This window comes from Eptatretus burgeri, chromosome 9 (genome assembly GCF_056783735.1).
Source record: "Eptatretus burgeri isolate ZD-2024b chromosome 9, Ebu_testis_v1, whole genome shotgun sequence".
NCBI lineage: Eukaryota > Metazoa > Chordata > Myxini > Myxiniformes > Myxinidae > Eptatretus > Eptatretus burgeri.
This window is the reverse complement of record NC_140969.1, coordinates 11,329,210-11,349,209: the sequence shown is the minus strand read 5'-3', so window position 1 is coordinate 11,349,209 and position 20,000 is coordinate 11,329,210. Positions and strand designations below refer to the sequence as shown.

At 43.8% G+C, this 20,000-nt stretch overlaps 1 protein-coding gene and 1 pseudogene across 1 annotated transcript in view; one reads left to right on the top strand and one right to left on the bottom strand.

Moving 5' to 3' along the window:
- The window catches only part of POT1 (protection of telomeres 1), a 278,625-nt gene that overhangs the window by 205,818 nt on the left and 52,807 nt on the right, over positions 1–20,000 (bottom strand). The gene's annotated exons all lie outside the window — the stretch shown is intronic.
- The window catches only part of LOC147019531 (protein FAM200C-like), a 97,186-nt pseudogene that overhangs the window by 36,221 nt on the left and 40,965 nt on the right, over positions 1–20,000 (top strand).

Below are 20,000 nucleotides of genomic sequence, written 5' to 3'. Positions count from 1 at the left end.
AGTGTCCTTGAAGTGGTTAATTGTAAGTGTCTGAAAACTCTCTGTGAAGGAGGGCTGTGCTCACATCACAAGTCGGGTTTGTCTTGCACTGACTTATGTGGGTGTTGGAAGTGTACAAACTACACTGCGACGGACCAAGAACACTGCCTTTGGGGTGATGGGCTTGTCGAAGTTAACAAAGATGGAGGTGATGGCATAGATGAATAGTGTTAAATGCTCGTGTTTTGTTGCATTTTTATCTCACCTGGACTTTAGTCAGGTGAGCCTATGAGAGCGAGCAGTGTCCGTACTCCATAGGTGAGTGAGTCAGTCAGTCTGGAAACACTTCAGTCATTATCGCTTGAACCAAACACACAATTTTGATGAAACTTGGCCACAAGCTTCATATCTGATGCCCAACGAAGGTTTATTGACCTCATCAAAATCTGCATTCATTAAGTGGGTCTCCAATGTGGGGGAGGAGGGGTGTTCAGTGACTGTTGCTTCTGATCCAGGTGAGCTTCAGACATGCGGTTCTTTTTTGTTCTTTCAGATTGTCTTCATTTATCTTCAACCAATGGGATAGTCTATTTCCTGTTCAATGGTTGATAGGCATGACCTTGTACCTTTGATTTATCAATACATTTGTGAAGGTAGTTTAAATTATTGTAGTCTGGTCCAACCCTTACTGGTCTGGAACCAGCTTGGTTCCCCTCCGCTGGACCTTCTTAATGATGTAATATCAATATCGGTAGCTTCAGCGATATGGATACCAAAATGTTACTGCATACTTCCAAGATCAGTCTCAAAAGGCTTTTGTGGAGTTTGACAAGTCTGATTGGAAATGAAATGACTTTTCAAATAAAATTGCATCATCGGATGATTTTTATGCTGAGTTAATATCCATGCATTCCACAAATAGTTATTAGGCCATAATTATCAGCGCACATGGTACAGACAGACATACCTGCTTCGCTCTGTACAGCTGAGGACCCAGCCCCAATAAGCCCCGTAACCATTCTCGCTGATTCTCCCTATGCTCACCTCTCCAGAACCAGGAAGCAACCTTCCGCCTGAAGTTCCATAGTATGGCTTTACTAAAAAAAAATTAAGGTCTGTCTCGGATATTTGTGGAGATATTTCAGGCTCAAAGTTGGAGAAATTTACAAAATGTTACAAAATATTTGATGCGAGTATCACTTTCACATTTTACTATGTGAAGTATACTCTTCAGTAAAAGCCTTCAAAATCGGTTGGCTGCTCGTACAAAGGGAGATCTATGACAGCCTAATGATCTGAGCTCCATTTAAATTTCCTGGGGGAAAATGCAGCAGCATGAGTTGGCATCCAGGCTAAAAAATGGCACTTTTTGGCTCTACATGACCGACTTTGACCACCTTGTTTGAGATAATTGGCATGACTTCAGAGTTAAACTTTTGACACAAGGTTGTGCATATTGTTAGCTATCTAAAATCTAGTAGAAAAAGTCGTTCCCCGACTTCGGAGCAAAATTCATTTTTAGCCACATTTTTTTAAGTCCCAGCTTGTGGCTGAATAGTTTCATAAATTAGTGTTTCAGCTCGAACAAGAGGGGGAACACTCGGTAGAGTGCAAAACCTCCGCCGCCAATACTGCTGGGTCACTTAAGTGAACCTGAAATCCTATTCATTGTAGGTCAAAACGGATCAGACTCTATTGAACCACGATTGAATAAACTAAACTAGATCGACACGCATGTAGAAATGCCAAAAAAAAAAATCGAAATTTTTTTGAAAAAAAAGTTGCAAAATTTCTGGGTTTTTTTTCTCTAACAAATTTTTGGGGGGGTTGAAAATCACTTAAAACATGTAGAAATGCAAAAAAAAATTCAAATATTTTTCAAATAAATCGAAATTTTTTTGAAAAAAAGTTGCAAAATTTTGTTTGTTTTTTTTCTCTAACAAATTTATTTTTTGGGGGTTGGAAATCACTTAAAACATGTATAAATGCAAAAACAAAAATTAAAATATTTTTTCAAAATGGCCGCCATAGCGGCCATATTGGACTTTGGACCCAGTCCAAAATCTAATGGCATGATTCTTGGACCATACCTAATCCTCCCACCAAGTTTCGTCGAAATCAGTCGAGGAGTTTTTCCGTAATACTGTTCACAAACAAACAAACAAACAAACAGACAGGGGTGAAAACAGTAACCTCCATCCATCTTCGATGGCGGAGGTAAATAAAACAGATTGGCTAGAAGGGCAGTCGGCTCTGAAGCACAGTGCTTTAGCACTGGGATAGCTGGGACGTTGTTAGGACCAATAGTTTTTGCTACATCCATTGCAGTCAGCTGCTTCTTGATGTCGTGCGGGGTGAAAATAATTGCCTGTATGGTAGCAGATGCTGCCTCTCTGGTGACATCTGTGATGGTGACAGCCTGCATACACAGCATTGTGAAACCCAACCATTACAATAGAGAGCCGATCATGATTTGTGTATCTATTGTGATGGTGGCACAGATTATCCATGTTTCATGGCGGCAATTTGACTGGTAAGTCATACGGGACTGGGTTCCTTCATCGTTTTGTACATGCTTTGCTGGTGTTGCTTATCCCTTATGGATGACAATGCTCAATGTCATGGGAAAGGATTGTTAAGCAGCACATATTGGATAGGACAATTTTTCGTTGCACTGGCATCTTGCTCACCTGACCCGAAGCCCATTCAGCATGTGCGAGACATTGCGCAATTTACATTAAAACAACATCAGCTACAGTCAAAAACAATAGCTCAGTCAGAAGATGCTCTTTGACAATAATCAAAAGCAACATCTAGACCAGGATGTCTTCCGAGAGCTCATCCGCAGCATTTCAAGAGGCTGCCAAGCTTTTATGAACACCAGAAGTGGATACACTAAATATATATATATATATATATATATATATATATATATATATATATATATATATATATATATATATATATTAAGCCTCGAAGACAATAGAGTAAGACTGGGTTGCTGATGGAACTCCTCGAGTTATATCCCCAAAGATGGGTGAAAAACACATTTGCTGTAATTATTTCCAACAAGGCATACAAATGGCATTAAATGCTTGTGATTCATTAACTATGATCAATTAAAGGTTTCTGCATCAAACAAATGTCTTGTTTTCAAACAATAGTATTTTTCTCAGGCGTTTTTTTTTCCACTTGAAAAGCTGTAGAAATTGTAGGTAAAAGTTATTAGTCTGGCAGTATTGTGGAATCCACAGCTCGGAGAGGAGCTTGAACAAACATTACATGTAAGACAAGGATTTTGGGAGAAAACTGTCCTTTTACATTAATTACAAGGATATTAATAAAGAAGTGGAGAAATTGACATAGTACACCTACAATGGTCTCATCCATGGTCTCATGGCACAATCCGTGGTCTCAGCATTACGATGTCCTCGGATGGGAACACCAAACACCCAAATAAAGAAAAATCAAGTGTGACGAGTAATTGCAGAAAACAAATGATTCCTGATTTCGTATCAGAGAAACATAAACACTGCTATAATTATTGCTACGGGGAATCATCATCAGTTACATCTTTAAAACTACTTGTCGTACAAGAGCAACATAGTTCTGTTTTGATTTATACACTTAATCTTCGACTAGCTCTCAGCCAAGAATGCAATTACCTTTGCAAGTATATTCTGCAACTGAGCATACTGTGTGATAATTATTTTAAACCACGATTTGGAAAACAAAATCCGACTTGAGTATACAAGATTACCATTTATATTTATTAATACAATTTGCTGATACTCTAGGTTCCCCGCTTTTTGGGTGGTGTAAGGAATAGATCTGTGCAATACAAAAGCTAAATATTGAACGGTTTTTGAAATATTGCGTAGATGTTTGCCATGGCAACAAAATTTAGCCAATCACAGCCATGATTTAACCAGGTGGAGATTATGTCATGACGAAGAGATATTTGTAATATGAAAGATAAATGTTGAAGGATTTTTGAAATATCGCACACACAAAAGTACACCGACAGATGATCGGTCGGTTGGTCAGTAGTTCGGAGCTCCTTTTCAATGTTCCCCATCTCACTGACCTTGTCAGAGGGGCGAAGGACAAATATATGATTGAGAGGTGATATCGTGTATAATTGTTCACTTGTGAGGAATGAAGTAGGTGCCACACTCATTAATGATTTTAATCCAACGTATTGTACATTTAAGCGGACAGTAAGTGACTCGGACGTTAGTTACTTCTGCCACCGAAGGTGGATGGGGGTTATGTTTTCACCCCTGTCAATTTGTTTGTCTGGTTGTGAACAAGATATCTCAAAATGCTGTGAATGGATTCGGACAAAATTTGGCAGAGAGCTAGGTATGTAACACGGACAAAATGATTAGATTTTGGTGAAGATCTGGATCTGAGAATTTTTAAAGTGAATTTTCACCATTGACAGTGCCAAATTCGGCATGTAGCAGGATATCTAAAATAGTTGTGGATGGATTCGAACGAAACCTGGTGGGCTGGTTGGGTATGTACCAAGGAAGAATTGATTCGATTTGGGTGACGATCCAAATCCGGATCTGAGAGTATTTTAAGTGATTCTTCAACATTGAGTGTAGTGCCAAAAGAAAGTCTACAGCCCCTTTAAAAATTTTCACCTTTTGTTGCCTTATAACATGGAATTCAATTTCATTAAATCAGACTTTTTCCACCTTTATTTACACATCGTAACCCACAACTTCCAACTGAAAAACAAATTCTACAAATTTCAGAAAATTAATTAAAAATACAAAACTAGAATATTGTTGTGGGCCGGAGGTCGGGTGAGAAGACCACAAGGGGGGGCTATCTCGGCTCCCACCAGAGTCCCCAGAATTGTAGGCCATCGCACACGGATAATTCCATGACGCGGTGGATTGCTTAACCGACCGTGGACGCCAATAACTCATCCACGTGACCTAGGGTCCTCCCATCTATGGGTTAATCGGGTTACCTAATTAATCACGTGGTATAATTACCAGGGAACACGCCCTCGGTACACGTTGTCCGAACCGGATCACTCTACCGGATGACTTTACGGGATCGGATGCAGCCAAGCAACACTGCCAAGGACGTACCAGCTTAGAGGAATGGATCATTGGGAATAAAGTCCCGGCTAATCTTGGATTCGGACCATGCTGGACCAAATGAAGGAAAAGACAAAAACGAACAGGGAACATTTCTCATAGTAATTTATTAACAATGGGGCGAGGAAAAGTATGTGGTACAGTCAATATATTTATTGGGGTGTGCAAGCAGAGATAGGGTCGAAAGGCATGGTGTGACAATAAACAAGCAACTTATGAAAGCGTACGCAGAGCAGACCTAACCCGAAAAAAATAATAGCAATCTTCTGCAGGCTTACTTATAAAGACAGGCGCCAGGACGCACACACACACACTCAGACACAGAAAACCCGATGAAGAGGGATTGAAGCAAGATAGGAGAGGAGTTGAGGCTACAGTCTCTCGGTACCTTTGTATAATTGATACGCAGTACCCGAACGCACCACCAATACGTTTGGGGGGGAATGCTCTGTGGCGCGGTACCCCCGACAGCTCGCGCGTCGTCTATTGCTTTGGGCAGCTCACGTCGAGACCGTGGGCATGAAGGAGGGTCTTGAGTTGGGAAGGTGGAGTCCAGAGCAAGTGTACAGAGTGGTAGGCGGGACAAGGTGGGTGGGTGGAGTCAACGTCGTGTGGGCGGAGTACAGCCATGACGACAGAAGGCGGAGTCGAGGTGATGACAGAAAGCGGAGTCGAGGTGATGACAGAAAGCGGAGTCGAAGTGATGACAACCAAAGGCGGAGTCGAAGTCCAGCTTGAGCAGGAGAAGCAGGGCAGACAGAGAGCGAGCGAAGGCTCCGCTCGGACCTTTATAGGCCCCGCAACGCGGGGCGGGGGCCACACTGAAACGCGGTGTCGTCACCCGAATCGGGCGCTCTGATTCGCCCCGACCCCCTGTGCCGCCCGGCCGCGATGGCCGAAAACCGCAACATTCCATTTCCGGCAAATGATCCCACGCCGCAAAAATGTCTTGCTCCGACCTCACGACATGATACTGTTACGGCAGTGGAAATTCGCAGAGCACTATATAGGTCCTTAGATCAGTTATGCCGATAAGTTTGTGTTCAGATAGATTTCCCCACCGTTGTCTAATGGGAATTTATTCGTGTCTCCCGGGCTGTGATCTTTGAGGTAGCCGTTTTTCTTTTACTATCGTTATTTTGGACCAACCACAACGCCAACCACCAACCACCTTCTCCGCAATGCCAACCACCAACCACCCTCTCCACAACCGCCTTCACAACAACGACATCTCCTCACCATCCCCTAATCCACATCTCCCCCAATAGATCAACACGAACATCGCCTCACCTTGATCTCCGAAGCGACGCCATCTTTGCGCAAGCCACGGCGAGTACGCATCGAACGGCATTGCTGCAGGCACACGCGGGGCTTTGCTCGCCACGCAAGTCGGTGATCTCGCGCACATCCACTAGCCGCGCAAGTCGATGATCTCGCGTACGTCCGCTCTGTGCAAGTTTCGTCCGAGATTCGGATCAAGAGAGCGAGAGGGGCGGAGCCAGTGGGGGTCAGAGGTGAGAGTGCAAAGGCCAAACCTCGTCTCTCGGACCCCATATAAGCGGAGCGCGGAGCGCCAAGCGCAGTCAGTCGGTGGAGTGTCTGTCGGGGTTCAGAGCGCCTGGAGCATGCAGTCGGTGGAGAAGCTGAGGAGAGCGAAGGAGACGCGAGCTGGGAGCACGGCCAAGCCTGCTGTGCCACGCGGAGCTGCGTGTTCGTGTGCTAGCCGGAGGGAGCTCGCCAACCAGCACCGAACGGTCTGAGGTGATCGGACTTCGGAACAGTCCGAGCATCGCTGAGGGACGGACGGGTTCTTAAAGAGAGCATCAACTCAGAAAGAGCAAAGACCCGCTCGTTCCTCTCAGGCGTTGCCGGCCGGGGCCCGAATCACCAGGCCGCGGCCGAGCCACGGTTACGCTAGCTGCCGTGGGGACGGAACGTCACGGGTCACCCCAGAGAGGAAGCTAACGTGCGCGGCCCTCTTGGAGTTCCTTCGGTCCTCAAAGCTCCATGTCATAAAGACCCCGAGAGGTCCAGTCTACCCCCTTGTCTTTGAGGGGGTTTTTCCTTGCTTTTCTTTGTATGAAAGTTGTGGTGCCGAGTCCGTTAAGTAGAACTGTGTATAAGTGTGTAAAGAATAAATAAACGGTCGTAGTTCCTTTGCATTGTTTTTGTTGGCTGTATAATTGCATATGTGCATGCTTGTATACGTGTCTGCATGAATACCTGACTGCATACGTGTGTGAATAAATGTGCTTGTTTGAATGTTGCCCTGTTCGCCACGTCATTTTCCCTCCATTGAACTGCCGTATTGCATTTCAGAATAAAAGCGGGCTTTTTAATAGCCGATAAAGGAATCGGGTCCAGCGAGGCCTCGCGATAATACCCTGCTCGGTTATCCCAAACGGAGCGAGCTGCTTAAGCGGCTCGTGTCCAAACAGGCCTCGCTGAGGTACAATCTCTCGGTAATCTACCCGCGCAAATAATAAGGTAAATCGATTATTTGGCGATCGGACCCTGTAGCGCGGGTAGAGTGCGGACAAGGTTGTGGTGTGCTTGGAGCACACCCGTGACTGGTTTTTGGCGTTGTTCCGGAAAGTCACGACTGAATTGCACGTTCGGTGGGCAAAGCGGCGCGATTCGGTTAAACGCGGTCGTTCGCACACCGGCGGGCGAGAATTCGTAACAATACGAATCGCCCACTCCGAACTCCGTGACATGAATCGCCCTGCAAGAACCCCCAGGCCATGCCCTGACGACCGGCCAAGGGCAGCGTCGGTCCCGCACGCCTGCTCCGTGTGCGCCACGTGGCCCGGGCTGTGCCGCATGCCTCCGCCCGATCGCGGCTTCACTAGCCGTGGTGGCGGGGGGACGTTTGCCGTCCGCGGCCGCCAGTGAGGACCGAAGGTACGATGTTATGGCGAACCCATGCACAGACAGTAAGATGTGTCCATTTGTGCCCTGCTCTGTATGATAACAAAGTGTCGTGAACGGTACATTCGTGCCCCGCTCTGTACGATAACAAAGTGTCCCGAGTGGCGCACGGGTCTGCCTTCGAGCACATTCTGTACAGGGCGCTTCAAGCACATTCCGTACAGTGCGCATAGATCCGCCATTACGCATGTGGCCAGCACTCGTGTTCGCCCGATTCTGCTATCGTGTGCGCGGGGCGAAACCCGATCAATATAATTAGTCCAAAAATGAGTTGAAAGGAACGCGCCACTTGCTCCTTGCACACTCGCATCCCGCACAAACGGGCGTGGGTGTCGTTTTACTATTATCGGCCTCGATTCGCATTCCCTGCAGCATGGGCGTCGTGCTGGGTGTTTCCTGTGTTGTGAAAAACACCATCCGTGGAGCCTTTTTAACAGATATTAATTCGTATGCCTTTTCAATGCAACCGGCCATCTTCCCCAGATCATCGGAAGCTAGAGTCGACAATTTCGAGCTGACGAGCATACTGTATAACTCGTCGCAAGCGTTGGGTTGAGGGATTGCTTGAGGAAGGGAGCTCTGTGCTGTCGATGCTCATGTGGTGTTTGAGAGCCCCTTTCTAAGGTGCTGTTTCTTCAGTCTCTTCGGTCCATGTTCCGTGCAGCGTGGGCGTCGTGCTGGGTGTTCCCTGTCCATTGGGTGGAAATTACCGTTGCGTGTGCGTTTCGCAGGCTGTGTTTTCTACGGAGGGGTGGGGGTGTAATGCCTACTTGGCCTTTGCTGAGGTCCCATCTCAGCGAAGGGCGTACGTGGCTCAGATTTACCTCAGGAATAATCGGAAAAGACGAGTGGGAATGAAGTTAGAAATGAAATTAAGAAGAAATGATGTAAGCAAACCTAGCTATGAGATCCTCGCAACGCACGCCCCTGTTGTCCCGCAAGGCAAAAGGGAAGGGACTATCTACACGTATATTAATGGAATAACTGTCTTGGGACCACCATCTGTTGGATGCATGCGGCTCCGAGAACCGCAACAATATATTGGTTGGATAAATATCCATCCCCCTTTTAATAGGAACTAGTGTGGGCCCGAAGGTGCGTGCCAGTATGTGCAGCTTCGTGCCTGCAGTATTAGGTCCCCAGCATCAATTGTGACTTCATATCAAACGAAGAAGAAGAATTTTGACCTCCCCTCTCTCTCTCGCCCCCCTCTCTCCCCCCTCCTCTCTCGCCCACCTCTCTCCCTCCCCTCTCTTGCCCTCCTCTCCCCCTCTCTCCCCCTTCTCCCCCCTCTCTCCCCCTCTCTCCTCCCTCTCTCCCCCTCCTCCCCCTCCTCTCTCCCTCCCCTCTCTTGCCCCCCTATTCACCCCCTCTCTCACCCTTCTCTCTCCCCCTCCTCTCTCCCTTCTCTTGCCCCCCCTCTCACCACCCTCCCCTCTCGCCCTTCTCTCTCCCCCCTCCTCTGTCCTGCCTGGCCGTAAGATACATGGCTGTAACTTGGGAACCGCTCGTCCGATCGATATCAAACCTTGAAAAGGCACATCCGCGGGTCCCCGGCAATATTCCTGGCAAGTTTCAATCCGATCGGACTGGTGGTCGTCCGGTTATTAATAATCTGGGGAAAAAATTGGCATGATAAGGTGAGAAGGTGGAACGACACCTTCAGCTACCATATATACATCTTTTCAACACTGAAAAAGCAGTAAAATGGCCGTAACTTGGGAACCGCTCGTCCGATTAACATCAAACCTAGAAAAGGCACATCTGCGGGTCCCCGGCAATATTCCTGGCAAGTTTCAATCAGATCAGACTGGCAGTCGTCGAGAAACGGCGGTCGCAGACAAACAAACAGACAGACACACAGAGATTGCTGGAATTATAGATAGATTATAAATTACCTCAGGTGTTACCAATCACCTTCAAAATCACACACCAAGTTAATTGGCCTCCACCTGTGTTAAATTGTAGTGATTCTGATTATTTTAGAATAAAATCAGCTGTTCCTGAAGGTTTCCTCTGATGGGTAGTGCATTTCACAGTAAACACTCAACCATGAGGACCAAGGAGATATCAAAAGACCTCCAAGATGAAGTTGTGGAAAGGCACAGATCAGGGGATGGGTATAGAAATATTTCAATGGCCTTGAATATCCCTTGGTACACAGTCAGAACAATCATTAAGAAGTGGAAGGCATATGGTACCACTACACCAAGACCCTGCCTATAGAGGTATGCACTCGACCTAGTGGCGCTCTACCAAGCTCTACCTAGCCATTCTATTTTAATTATGGATTGTTTGGGTTAGGTTTCGGTTGGCCATGTCAGCACGTGGAAATTACTCAGGAATCGTTTCTGTAATTGGCCTAAAATAACAACTAAATATTGCATGAACTTTGCATGTTATTTTCCTTTGAAGAATGACTTTTAAGAAAGTTATATTTCTTGATCGCCTGGGGGGTGGAGTGGGTAAAAGCTTTGTTGCTTTGCCATTATTGGTGTGGGTCCAATTGCAATAGTTGTTCAAGGAAGAATTGAGTGATACCACCCATCCAATGGGACCGTACTCTGTGCAGAACATTAGTGCTGCTTAAGCAGTCTCCTTGGCTATTGGGCACAATCCTCAACAGGTCGCCACTCTGACACAGTATAGCAACAAGCTGGTACTCATTTTACCGACCTCAGAAGGATGACAGGCAGAGTCGACCCCACCTGGTATTAATTCAACAGTAGAGGGGGATTTGAACTTAGGATCCTAGGATCCCAAGCCCACCACCCTAACCATTAAGCCAACACCAGGCACATACATACATACATACATACATACATACATACATACATACATACATACATATATATATATATATATATATATATATATATATATACTGTAACAGACAGTGCAACGTGGGTCCTACATCTGGCTGACAATCCCACGCATAATACTAAAGGCCACGCGCTTTGTCAGCTTCAGTGAACACCTTGACATTGGAGCATTCCATCGAAGGAAGAAAAGCAGCCAATTTCCTTTTCAAACAAAAGCCATCTCGCTTTGGCCCTGAAATGGGCTCTTATTGCCTGTGTGTTGACAGTCTCTGCTGAAATCAGAAGAAAATAGAGGGAAGCTCTTCATAGGTTTGTGTCTCTGAAATATTTCAAGAACTGATGCCGGTAAAATACGTTGTCTGAAAGCTCAACTTCAAGGCAATGTAAATCGGAATCTCATATTCTGAGTTTGTTTGACAAGCGTCTTCAGCATGACAATCAAGTGAAACTAAACGTCAGACTTTTCAACATGTAGTTTTGAGTCGTTAAGTTTAATGCTCTGAAAGTTGCTCGACATAGACCAATTCATCTTCTGAAGTCATACGAGCTCTTGACTCAAAGTTCCTTTACCTTTACATTGATTGTGTACAGTATTTCATATTAAATAGATCCATCAATTCCTTCTGGCTTTTCAGACATTGAAAAAAACCAAAACTTTGGATGAAGGGCTCGTTGCTGGGAGACTGTCGCTGGAATAGGATCCGACTATAAGCTTGTACGAATACTTCACAAGAGGGTGCATCATTCCCGAGGTGCCTTTAAGCCGGCTATCCCATCTACTTGTGGATGATAAATGATCCTATGATACCTTTCGTAATGGAGGAGGGCATTGCGTGCTGTTACGCTTGCCAACAAATCACAAATTCGTTCCCTAAACAATGGGGGCACTGCATCAGTGGCGTATCTGCTTCATAATATGAGATGATGCAACCAACAGACCAATTTTTTCATCGAATCACAGTCAAAGACTGACCAGCGTTTGCAGCAAGTAATGATGCAATGGACATTAAGAATGGACGTCATGATGATGCAACGAGTAGACCAACTCCATAAATGAATTCTAATGAAAAGTCCATTTGATAGATTAATTATACTGAACAAAAATATAAACGCACCAAGCGATTGTTACTATTTTACCTCGAACTCATTAATACTAAATCTTCACAACAATTTGGTTATAGAATCCATGACAATTGAGCATTAAATTTCAAAGAGTTCCTTGAGAATTCTGGCGACAGTCTTTGCGCTACAACAGCCGACACAACCGAGGTGTCACTGTCAGAGTTCACACAGTCAGTAGCGGGTGTTGGCCTCCCTCACGCGGTTACGCACCGTCTGGGCTGAAATGCGCCTGTTATGCAGCCCGACAGTCTCATCGGCAGTCCTCGTGGCCGGTCGGAGTCGATCCCGGAGATGTTTCAGCCTCATGTGACGATCCTGACCGGCGGTGGTCACACGTGGTCGCCGGGCATGTGGGCGGTTCACGGTGCTTCCAGTCTCTCTGAGGCACGTTCTCAGGCGGCTAATGGTGGAGTGGTGGACATTGAAGTGTGCTGCAACGGCCCGTACTGACGTCCCAGCATTCAGCATGCCAATGGCGCGCTCCCTCAAGATTTGTGACATCTGTGGCATGTTGACATTTGGCACCAGTCCACATTTTGGGGAGGCCTTTTATAGGGCAAGCTATAGGGAGTGTTTGTGTCCTGGTCATGCTCACTGACCATCACTCTGTCAAGCCCCATGGTGCTCATGGGGAAGATTACTCAACGTGTGAGTCCACACACTCAGAGTGGTCAATTTCAATGGGAACATCTGTCTTGAGCAAAACAAAGGAACCATTGCTCAAACATGTCATCGGTTTGACCATTTTCCCATAATGGCAATCTTGACTTAGATATTTAGGTTGGTGCGTTTATATTTTTGTTCAGTATATAAACGACTGTACAGAAACAAATAAAAAGAAAGACATGCAGCTGTCCCACAACTAATTAAATTCATGACCAATGGGCCAAAGAGAGCAAATTCAGCAAAAGATGTGCAATATCAAACTGTATACAACGTTTGTCTCCATTTGTAAAGCTCCAACGTAAATATTATCATTATGTAGTCATATAAGTCATAATTAGTGTTTCTTAGTATACACAGGAGGGTAGACGTTCATAAGGAAACCCATTTAAGGTTGTGACCGAGTTCTTATTTTATTATCCCCATGCTTTTTGAAAAAAATTTGGGGGGATATTGTAATCGGCTCTGCCCGTCTGCCTTTGTCTGTGTGTCTGTCCGTTCATCAGTCACCCTATCTCCTCCTAAACGGTTGTACAGAAACTCACCAACCTTGGTGGTTGTGATCACAATATGGCAAGAAGGTACAAGAGCAGTATCATTTTTGGCCTCACCTCCTGGGACGGGGTCAAAAGGTCAAATATCAAAAATGCAATCGCAAGCACATTTTTAAATACACTTAATGAAACTTTAGCTTGGTGTTGGCTTAACAGCTAAGGTGGCTGGCTTAACATATTTAGGACTTTGGGTCTTGAGTTTGAGCCCCTGTCCTACCGTTGAAAAAAACACCAGGTGGGTTGACGCAGCCTGTCGTCATTCTGAGGTTGGCAAAATCAGTATCAGCTTAGCTGTAAAAGGGGCACACAGCTGCACTTCCAGAAAATGATGCAACCAGCAGTCACAGGCTGCATGTGAAACAAAAACAATGAAATTTTGTCTATGCATTCAACCTTGGGGGATGCATGAAATATGTAACGATTTTTTGGCGATTTGACCTCCGGTTCATGCCCCAGGGGATATGGGGACTTGGGGTCACAAGGGTCAAAATAGGGAAAATATTTTTTAAACAAAATTTGATATTTGGTCATTCCTGGTGGAACTTTTTGCTATCTTTCAACTTTGCTTTAGATGGGAAGCGTGATGATTTGCGATGGTGCGTCATCGACTCCGCTCTATTTTTTTTTTGTTTACATTTTGTTTATATGTCAGCTTAATAGCACAGCATAGCTTCAATCTGCAGAAGCTGAGAGGTGAATGTTGTCTAAAATAGGAATTAAATATTCACTTTTGCTTGAATAAGCTGCAGTCTCTAAGCAGTATAAGCTCAGAAGGTAGTTTTGTTGCAGTTGGTCGAAAACATTAATTGTTGATGGGCTTGTGTATACTAGATCGAGACATTTTTATTGTCACTGTCTAAAGTGGATAGCTTGCTTCGTTTGAAACTGCATTTGGACAAGACAGGGTCTTTCCACAGAATATCATTACTGTATATAGACATCAGCAACCACCAGAGTTTTGTGGATAGAGAGACTGTATGCCCTTCAGAGTGTATGACCGACCACTGATTTTAATGGCACAGCAGATGGTGTATATTTCAGGTATTTTTCAGTTGTTTGCTCCAGTATCATATACACTCTCTGTCATTAAAACCAGCTCCAATGAGCTAAGATCCTCATCCTCTTCATGACAACGTCATAAAAACGAATATGAAGTCATTATGATTTATCAGGTTTGCGATAAATTATCTCTGCTAATGCCCGGCTTGATTCCCGCTAACAAAATTCAAACAGCTTGCCTAGTTTCGGAGATAATGGTATAGGCGATTTCCATTAGCGGCGATATTATGACGTCAACTTTTTTTCTCGGAAGAATTTCCAAAATCGGAGATGGTTACTGCCTGCGCGTGGGCTTTCTGCATATACATGGCAAGTTTCACGAAGATCCGATGAAAACTCTGGGTTGTGAAACAAAAAAATGTCAAAAAATAGGAATGACGTCATAAAAATTGATATGACGTCATAGTGATGTATCATATGTGCGGTAATTCATCTCTGCTAATGCCCTGTTCGATTCCCGCAAACAGAATTCAAAAACCTTGCCGAATTTCGGAGAAAATATTTTAGGCGATTTCCATTAGCGGAGATATTTTGACGTCATAACTTTTTTTCTGGGAGGAATTTTCAAAACCGGAGACGGTTACTGTCTGCGCAAGGTATTTTTACATATATATGCCAAGTTTCAGGAAGTTTCGATGAAAACTGGAGGCTGTGAAACAAAAAAGTCCACAAGAAGAAGATGAAGAACAACAACGTGAGTAAGACTTGGAGATCCTCCACGAGGATCTAAAAACAAACATGTAGAATTAAGAATTAAATTATTAAAGGACTGTTCTATCGTTCATTCCAAATGCCTTTTTGGCACAAGGGATGTGCAGAACATCTGATTGTAAGTCTCCATGTCATGTACTGTAATTGGCTCATGCAATCAATAATTGTTCAGAACGTGAAACTCATGCACCCTTATGCTTTTAGAGGTAACATGAGGCATTCTGAGCAAATCTGAAATTGTTTTTCCGAGACACCAGTGTTTGGGTTTATCCAAAAACACACCGATTACATTATTTAACAATACTTTACAATGCCAGCAAATGAGAGGAATGAAACCATTATACCCATAAAGGCACCTTCAAGTAGGGTCTTCCATTAGCCATGTTGTAAGGCTCTTTAACATGAGGAGAGGAACTGTGTATAACCTTAGAAGAAGTTATAAAGCCACTGGTTCAACAAGAGATATGCCAAGAAGTGGAAATCCCAAGATAACGACTCCTTCTCAGGACTGATACATTTGCACAACCCATCGACATAATCTGTTTCAAACTGTCCAGAGTACTGCAAGCACACTCTCTGGACTTCACGGATAAGTGTCAACACCCTCTTGAGGTATCTCCATGATGCGGGGATCCATACTCGTCGTCCTGTTCAGCGTTCAAGACTTGCACCATGACACGTACAAGCATGCCTACACAGTGGTCAAATCAGCCCATGAGATGGACATGGAAGCAATGGACAAGTGTTATTATGTTCAGTGATGAATCCAAGTTTCTCCTTTAAAGCCATGATGGCTATGTATGGGTCCACAGAAGACACAATGAGTGATATGCCCCAGTTTGTGTCCAGGAAGCGTCATGATGTGGGGTGGTATTGCTGAAACATTTCACACCAACTTGATCTGTATCCATGGCAATCTGATGGCAGGCCAATACATTAATGAGATCTTACAGCAACATGTGTTACTTAGCCATGAACAACATGGTCCAGGAATCATCTTTACGCAGGATAATGCTGCCACAATTAATGTAATGACATCTGCGCCTGTCATTTCACCAGATTTATATCCAAGTGAACATTTCTGGGACATCATTGATCATCACGTTCAAACCTTGCCAAGACAGCCACAGACCCTCATTGAGCTGGAACAGGAGCTGATTCAGGTGTGGAATGCTACCCCCGAGGTTCAGATTTGAGTGCTCATACCGTCAATGCGATGACACTACAATGCAATGATTGTTGCCAGAGGTGGACATGCAGGATTGAGATTGTTACTTCTACGTTGGATCCCTTTGTGCTGGGTAAGATTACCGCATCAGCCAACTGATGCTAAAGAAGATGAGCGATATCAGCTTGTCTAATTCATTCCCCAATGTTGGCATTTGTCTGAGAATGTACCTGCGAATCCCTGTGTCAAACTGCTCAGGGGAAAGATCTTTTTCATTTCTGAAACGGGTGAAGAAACATCTGGAATCAACAATGGGCCAGCAATGACTGAATGCCATTAGTTTACTTGCAATTGGGACATCGCTGTCATTTGATGACATTGTCGATGAATTCTCCATCAGCAAGACATGATGGAGGCTTCTGTGATCTACCGTCAAACAGAAAAGAAATAATTCATTACCGGTAATTAATTATGTATTGATTACATACTTATTTATGTATTATAATTATTTAAGTACCTTATAGTCACTCTGTGGGTGCTCCGTCCTGACACGCAAGACATCTGGTTTTGTATTGCGTTTAGGATAAGAATGATACGATTCATATCTGCATAGTGAGTGCGGTCATTCGGGGGAATGAGGCCCGAAAGTATTGTGGGCCTAGGGCCCACAGACTGTTTAATCTGGCCCTGCCAATATGAAAACATTCATCACAATGCAGCATTACGTGAGTAGGCCACAATGAAATGTTCGCCGAATTATTCAACATTCATCTCTGTCTGAGGTATGCATCTCATCTGTGTCCCATGATGCCACATAAAGAAACTAGAAGGGCACTCGGTAGAGCGCATACCTCAATCACGTAATGCCTGATCTATGAGAACATATTAGGCCCAATACATTTTTGAAATATCATGCTATACAGAACTATATCATATTTGGCCCTATCTCTCAATGGTGAAGAATCACTTTAAAAAGTAAATAATTCTCGTATCCAGATCCGGATTCGGATCGTCACCAAAATCTAACCAGTTTGTCCTTGTCACACACCCACCAAACTGCCCACCAAATTTCATCCGGATCAGTCCGCAACTTTTTGAGATATCCTGCACACAAACAGACAGACAAACAAATGAAAAATCGTGCTTATCACGACACTTGGCGAATTAGTTGACCTTTCCGTGTGGTAGTCCAAGCTGTAATGTCATGGAATGTGTGGTGTTTATTTGTTCGTACATTAATAAAATGACGCGACGTCACAAATGACAATTATCAGGTGCGCGTTGTCATTGTAACGGCAGCAGATTGAAAATTTTCACAACTCATTTAAAGCCACCATGTGACATTCAACAAGTTATCATCGGTGCTTGTTGCCTTCATTCTGATCGTAGAAAATATTTGAAAATACCGAGGAACATTGCTTTTCAACCCGCTTTACGATCCCGTTATCAGGTTTGAAATATGTTGTAAAACAAAAATATGTATTTTATATGTGTGTTTTTCATGTTTTGGGTGACCCTGACCTTGACCTTGGGTCAATTTCGATCAAACTTTGTACACATGTTAATATTACATGCATAAATAGACAGTATAAGTTTCAATATAATAAGTGCAAAAGTGTTTGAGAAATAGCCATGTGTAATTCACAAAATTACCCATTGGTTTATAATGGGCGATAATATAAAGTGATGCAGAATCCAGATCCTGATCTTGAACATCACCAAAAGTCACTTGTCTTTTTGCACTGTGGATTTCTATCAGCTGTTAAAATTTCATCCAAATCGGTTAAGAATTGTGACCTGTAGAACTAATCGAATTTTTTTTAAATCACGCCAATAGCTAAAAACTTTAACGTCATACGCTTGCGAAAACTGTGCATAATTTGTACGAACATGCATTTTAAAACATTTTCGATATTCCACTGAAGTTTGTTTTGGCGTCAACAGGAAGTTGCTACGACTTCCGGTTACTGAGTTATGTTCAAAAACTTGTTTTCACCTTTTTTTGACGTAATGTCGTGATGTTAAGTGCGATTATGACGTGATTTGATCCCAGACTATTTCAGCAAGATTGGCTATCACGTGTTAAAATTTGAGAACGATTGCTTCAGTAGTTTCGGCTGCACACACGAGCGTAAATATTTTTTTGAAATGATGCCAATAGGCAAAACTTTGACGTCATACGCTTGCGATAACTATGTGAAATTTGTAATAAGATGCATTTAGTAATCATTTCGATATTTGAATGAAGTTTAATTTGGCGTCAACCGGAAGTCGCTACGACTTCCGGTCACTGAGTTATGTCCAAAAATGTGTTTTCACGTTGTGTGACGTCACGTCGTGACGTTTAGTCCGATTAAGATGGGGTTTGGATGCGGACCGTCTCAGGTGGATTGCCTATCAGGTGTAAAATTTTAAGAACGACTGGTCCAGCCGTTTGGGCTGAAGACGACCGGACAAACAAACAAACAAACCAACAAATGGAACAGACCAACATACTTGGCAAAATCGAAGATTTCGCCAAGTAACAAACAGACAGAGAGGGGTGAAAACATAACCTCCTTCACCTTCGGTGGCCGAATAATCACATCACCAACAATCATGTGTTTGGTTTTTTTTTTTTTCCTGGCAGAGTGTAGTGTTTCCATTTCAAGAGGGTTATTGTGGTTAGTGTGTCTTGTCAACTGTACAGTATGACATCAAGCATGGAGTGATGGCTAATCCAATAAGCTGAGTAGCAAGTGTTATTGAGAGAATGGTAAAAGATCTGCATGGGGAGGTCGGTTGTGGGTGGCATTGCTGGATCTTGAGACAGTAAAGATATCACATTTTCCTCTATCAAGTGGGTATGTTACAGGTGTTGACCTAATCATCAATATGCTGGAGATCAATGTTCATGAATGAAGTCACGTTTTGTTTATTCCATCTAGTTGCCACAGCTTTGAGTACCATCATCAGTAAAAAGGCCAGATGGATTTGAGAGGATGGCTTCAATACATACAAATTCAATAATAACAGAAGACTATCTCCCCGATGCATCCCAGAACTTTTGCACTCTGGCCGACCCCATCCCTCTTTCTACTGACTGCTGCTCTTCACTTAATGTATGCAAGTACGTCTGACAATTCTTGTCCACCGGTCACCCTCCACACCTCTATCAGTAGGTCAAAACAAATAAATAGATGAACATAAAGATTCCTAGATCAACTGATGATTCGGTAAGGACTCAGTAATTAGGCAGCATGGAGTTTTGGTTTACTGCCAAACCTTTAACTGAGATCTGCATGTCAGACTCTAAAGAAGGCCCTGCTGATGCCAAGTCAGGCAACTCTAGCTTCCTATCGATGGTTAATTGTGTTTACCACTATTTGGGGTAGATAGCTCAGTTGGTAGCATGCTTGCCATCGAGCTGCTAGTTTGGGTTCAAGTCCACCATTCAAAGTGATTCCAAGGTGTAATCTTCTTGTGCAAGGGGTTGACAGAGCCTTATACAGTAGTATGAGCTCTGGGCATTTGGGGTGGATTTTATTGAGGATGCCCTTTTGTTATAATGCTTGAAGTCCTTCTTTCAAATTGGCCAGGTCTTGCATGAAGATATGTATTCACATTAATACCACCTCACTTAAGCTCGTCATATACTGAGGAATTTTACCTCCACATTTCTGAGGCTTCATCCAAGAACAACCTTGCCTTCATATGATAATCAAGTACATGTTGGATGGGATTCACCGATATAAAAAAAACTTTTATCACCCAAGTACCTCTGAGTAATCGGTGCTGAGAACTTGTCCAATTCAATGAGCAAATCGCCAGTGATGAACCTCTGCACCTGCCCCCTTTGCATCATCAGGTGAGTGAGATTTGGTTTAGCATG